The sequence below is a fragment of the Equus przewalskii genome, chromosome 15, assembly GCF_037783145.1.
Source record: "Equus przewalskii isolate Varuska chromosome 15, EquPr2, whole genome shotgun sequence".
NCBI classification, from domain to species: domain Eukaryota; kingdom Metazoa; phylum Chordata; class Mammalia; order Perissodactyla; family Equidae; genus Equus; species Equus przewalskii.
The window spans coordinates 63,806,541-63,812,540 of NC_091845.1; positions in this window are offsets into that span (position 1 = coordinate 63,806,541).

The following is a 6,000-nucleotide window of genomic DNA, read 5'->3' on the forward strand; positions in this document are numbered from 1 at the left end:
TCTGTTCTGGGATATTTATTCCATTTTTTTAGTAGACTTTATTTTTAAAGATGTAACATGCATTTAGTTAAGTACACTCATTTTAATTGTCTAGCTCAAGAATTTTTGTATACACATATACTTGGCCACTCACTATCCAGATCAATATCTAGAACATTCCCAACACCCAAGAAGGCTTCCTCTTGCCCTTTCTAGTCATTATGCTAAGGTAATAGTTATTCTGGCTTTATCATCATAGATTAGTCTTGCTTGTCCTTCAACTGCATATAAATATAATCATACAGCATGGACTCTTGTTGCTGGACTCCTTTTTCAATACCATTATGTTTATGACATCCACGTGTTGTTCCATGTAGCCATACGTCACTTCTTTTTATTGTTGTGTAGTATTCTATTATATGACAATACCATAGTTTATTTACCCATTCTCTTATTGATGAACATTTCCAGTTTTTTACTACTATGAATCAAGTTGCTATGAATCTTCTATAATGCCTTTTTGTGGTCATATACAGCCATTTCTCCAGCATATATATCTAGAAGTATGGTTGCTGGATCATAGAGAAAGTGTACATTGAGCTTTTATAGACACTGCCAGTTTTCCAAAGTAACTGTACCAATTTATACTACTATAAATTGTGTGAAAATGACATTGCTGTGCATCCTCATCAAACTTAGGTATCATCAATCTCCTTAATTTTCACCATTTTGGTGGTTGTATAGTGGTATCTCTTTGTGGTTTTAATTAGCATTTACAACATGCTCAATAACATTGACCACATTTTCATTTGCTTATTGGCATTTTGGATATCTTCTTTTGTGAAATAAATGCCTGTTTAAGTCTTTTGCCCATTTTAAACTTAGCCTTATTTTTCTTACTGATTTGTGGTAGATTTTTAACAAATGTTTTGGATTTTAATCCTTCGGTGGATATGTGTTGGAAATGTCTTCTCTTAGTCTGCGGCTGTTAATAGTGTCCTTTGATGAACAGAAGCTTACTCTTTTTGGTCTGATTTATCAATATTTTCTTTTACATTTAGTACTTTTGTGTCCCATTTAAAAACTCTTTGCCTAACCCACATTTGTGAAGATATTCTCCTACATATTCTCTGAGTTTTATTTTTCTTATCTTTCACAGTTAGGTCCCTGTTGCACCTCGGTCAGTTACTGAGTATCGTGTGAGGTAGCAGTCACCATCTTATTAAGACTTGCTTCTTATATTTCGTTTTTAAACTATCGTTGTTAAATGTTTCGAGCAGGAGTGCCTTAAAGCACGGTCTTATAGTTCACTCTTTACTGAAAGTTCACAGTTGTGCTTTTAAAGAATAGTCTTGTGCCCCATTAATGGTTGCATGTTCTTTAATTAGTTTGTAAAACAGCAGCATCTTTGGCCTCAGGCTAGAGGAACCCCTACTCTGGACCCGTAATTTAGAGAGTTCCTCATGTCATAAATACTCAGAGGCAGAATGGGGGCCGGGCAGGGTGGGGGAGAGCATCTCTGTCACTTGTCACTTGCTATGAGCTCCAGACGGGGTGACCCTGTAAACCCAGACATTCACCCTTCTACCTAATAGTATCAAACCCCAGGGAGAGACACGTCCTTGCATCTCTTGTCCTAGATCCTGAGAACAGAAGGCACTCGTGTTGGGATCCGGAGAAGCTTTGCATGTGAGAGAGGCACAGTTTTGGAGCGCAGGAAGGATTTGAGTGGCAGGAATGCTTAGGTAGGAGAAAAGACAAATTAATTAACTTGTCAAATCCTCCTTCTTAGCATGAATGCGAAAGATTCTTGCATAACAAAGTGCTGTTTCCCAGAGCTGAGCAGCCGCTTTCTGGCTTCTTTGTGTTCCAATTCATGGTTCTGAGGACCCTCATAAATTAGCACAGTATTCACTAACAGTGCACAGTGTCTGAGGAACGTTCTGTAATATTTAACAATTCATTTTACCCTCAAACTTATATGTATATAGATCTAAATATTACATATGGGAAGCGTGAGGTAGATTTTTTCATTGGTCAGTGGATGAAGATTGAATGCAAAGATTGTGAACAGTTTCATAAAATTATTTTAAAAGACAACTAAATTTTCTAAAATGCTAATCAAACATTCAGTGTATTTTACTGTCTTTGACTAAAAATTTGATAATGATTAACTATAATTTCATTTTTCCTTTTATTTTTGATAGGTCATTTTAAATATTTTAGAGGAAAGGTAACATTTTTAAAAACGTGAAAAATAATTTTAATTTTTTAATCTTTCTACATTTATGTCATTCACATTTTGGGGATGAAAATACATTCAAAATTTGTACATTTTAAATATAATTACATTTTGATCATGTACATGTATTACTTTGAATTAAAAATTAAATAAAAAAGAAGGAAAAAGAAAGTCTGTAAGAAAAAATAAAGTGCTTAGAACATTGTCTGGCAAATGGTGGGTGCTGGATAAATATGAGGGGTTTCCTTCTGCCACCCCAACTTTCCCTCTCTTGGTTTTAACTTGACATCAGATTAAACATCACTTGCCTCCCTCCTTTCTCACACTCGACCCTCCAAATACAAACATACATATCCTGTTTGGAATTTGGTTGCCTTACGGAAACAAATCTAAAGTTTGGAAGAAAACAGAGCCAGCAGAATTGACAGGAGATATTAGAGGAACCTAGTTGAGGCCAAATAGAAAATTAGATGAAAGTTCACTTGTTGAAGGGGACCAATTGTTTTCTGCAGAATTCTGACATACAGCATATGTCAGGCACTTCTTGGCCTAGTGAGAAGTCACGGGCAACCCAGAAATATGAGTGTGACCAGAGGAAATTTAACTGACTCTTACTCACCGTTTGACTTACAGGTTGTGCTGCCAGCCCTCAGCAAAACCCAATGAAAGCTTCAGGAAGTTAGCACAACTAGCCACATCCACTCGTCTTCAGACACACACCTGGAATGTTTTAACAGCTGGAATCCAATTTCTGAGATGATTCATGAGAAGCTCAAATCTGTCATAGCGTTCAACAATAATAAAAGAAGAATAGCTAACAGTTAGGGTTAGGTACTTAACTACATGCTAGGCACTGTGCTAACCCTGCAAAATATCCTATCTAATCTTTAGCAGGGTGTTGAGGCTACCATCTCCACCTTAGAGATGAGGAACTCAAGGCCCAGAGAAGTTCGGTAACTTGCACCAGAATCTCTTCTGCTCTTAGCCACTTTAACTTTCAGCCAGTAACGATAGGGGCTACCATTTATTGAGAACTGACTAAGGGCCTGAACATGTGTTATAACGAGTTTAATCTTCATAACAATCCTATTGGGGAGCACTTAGAGGCCCCACGTACAGATGAAGGACCTTCAGCTGCAGCACCTAGAATACAGGTCATAGAGGCAATAATATAGTAATGGGTGCAGGGCCTCTCCCCTACCTCCTGCTTTGAAAGCAGAAGGGAAGGTGGGCTTTCTTCTTTCACCCTGCTGAGAATCCTGTTTTCTGTGCAAAAGAGGATAGTTTTCATTCTAGAGCGGCACTATTCAATATAACTTTTTGTCATAATAGAAATGTTCTACATCAACACTGTCCAATACGGTAGCTACTGACCACGTGTGGTCGTTGAGCATGTAAAATGTGGTGGGTGACATTGATGAACTGAAATTTTAATTTTATTTAATTTTAGCTGGTTAAATTTAAATAGCACATGTGGCTCGTGGCTACCATGTTGAACAGCACAGTTGTAGCGGGTAAGACTGCTTAGTCGCCAAGTTCCCAGCAGAGTCGAATTTCTGATCCTCTACTCTCTTTTTTCTTGGCTCTACTATTGGCCAGCTTCTGAGGCATGTATCTTCAGACTAAGGCACGGCAAAGAACTGCGGAAGAGGAAAAGAATCAGGATCTTTCTTACTCCCTTCATTAAAAACAAAATATTTAAAGGCCGGCCCTGTTGGCCTAGTGGTTAAGTTCGGTGTGCTCTGCTTTGGAGGCCCAGGCTCAGTTCCTGGGTGGACCTACACCACTCATCGGCAGCCATGCTGTGGTGGCAGCTCACATACAAGACAGAGGAAGATTGGCAACAGATGCCAGCTCAGGGTGAATCTTTCTCAGCAAAAAAAACCAAAAATATTTAAGTGCTCAAATACTTATTTAATTTTTCATTTATTTATTTAACAAATATTTATAGAACTTTTGCTACATGGCAGGCATATCTACTATAAGTCTATGCAGTGGCTCTGGGGTTAAAATGGCGAGCAAGACGGGACTGGAGAGACAGACGTTAATTAAATAATCACACAAAAACATCATTAGAAACTCAAATAAAGGAAAAGAAAAAGAGTTGTGAAGACATTTGATGAGGATGAAGGATTCGATGAGGCATTGAGAAACACCTTCTGCTGATGCTAAAGTCTAGCTTGTGGAAGTGATGTTTTAGTTGAGAAACTAATGAGTTAGAATTAACTGAGTGACAGTGGAAGGAAAAGCATTCAAGGTGGAGGGAATAGCATGTACAGGCCTGAGGCTGGCAGCGTGTAGACATATCTGAGGAACTTTAAAGAAAGGGAAAAGGGAGAGAGATGAGGCTGAAGAGGCAGGCTCTACAGAGCCTTGTCTGCCGTATCAGGGCTTTTGACCTTTATCCTAAAAGCAGTGGCTAGCTACTGAAAGGTTTTAAGCAGAGGAGTGACATGATTCGAAAATAAACTTAAAAAACAAAACCAAAAGAAAAAAAACTTGGCTTTTAACAAGGGCTTCATTGTTCCCTTTTCCTTCCTTCCTTCCTCCGCTAGCAGCCAGGCAGGTGACTTCCCCAGACACAGGGCTGCAGCTGGCTCCAGAGGCAGATCCCCAGAACAGACTGAAAGTGCTTGGTCCTGGGCCCAGAGGATGAATGGAGCTAAGCTGTGTTCTTTCCTCTAATGCTCTGTGTGTGCTCTCTGTGTGTTTCTGCCATTAAATAAATACTGGGGTATTTATAAAAACTGTCAGCAAACCACCCACTCCATTTTCTCTGCCTCGGGCCCAGAAGCCCTCAAACAGTAACAGGCTGTACTAGAATCTTTGTGATATCCAAAGAGACAGCTCCTACGGGACTATTAAATATAACTGTCTTCCATTGAGCTGGTGCCTGCTGCCCTGACTTTTACAACCATAATCGTGGAACATCTAGGAAACTTGAATTTGACACGCAGTTTTCAGCTAAACAAAGGCAGCCTGCTAGAGAGACTGACTTGCAATATTTTCTAGTCTGGCCACCTCTCCATTGAGCCACGTGTAGTTGATTGATCTTCAGTTGGGAGAATGACAAGGCAAAGAATTTATTCCAGTGGGAGAAAGGCAAGAAAAGAAGAGTGAAAATGAGAGAAAAGACTCGTGAATGTATTTGAACTTCAAAAGTTTCAAATAGTGAGAGTTCAACTTCCTTGAGCAAAATGAATCACTAGTTGTTCTCCCCAAGTGAATTGATTTTACCTCTGTCCCCGGCATGATAGAAAAGTCATCCTTTTTGCTGGTCAACATACTGGAGCTTGATTCTCAACCCTGCCACTTACTACAGGCAAGTTAACTCACCTTCCAGAGCTTCGGTGGCCTTGTCTGTAAAATGGGTTAATAGTACCTGTTTGCAGGTTGTATGATGTGAGATAATGTGGATGGTATGCTTAGAAGTAGTCCCTGCACGTGGTAAGCACTGGCATTGTTATTATCCAGTAATGCGTCTATGTGTTCTCTTCCCCATGACCCTGAGCTCCTCAAGCATGGAGAACTGCCATTGGCCTTTATGTCTGATGACTACTCCTGTAGGTGCTCCATATATGAACTGAACAGTTGACACAGCCGTCTTACAGTAAAGAAATTCTTCTCTTGCATTGTCAGCCTTCCCAAGATGGTCAATCTCCTAATTTCCTACAATCTTTACTGTTTCTTTGCATCTGCTTTAGACATGAATTAGGAAAACAAAATTATTCATTTCACTTCCCAAAAGGTATCTTCCTAGAATGCTTCTATTTACATAT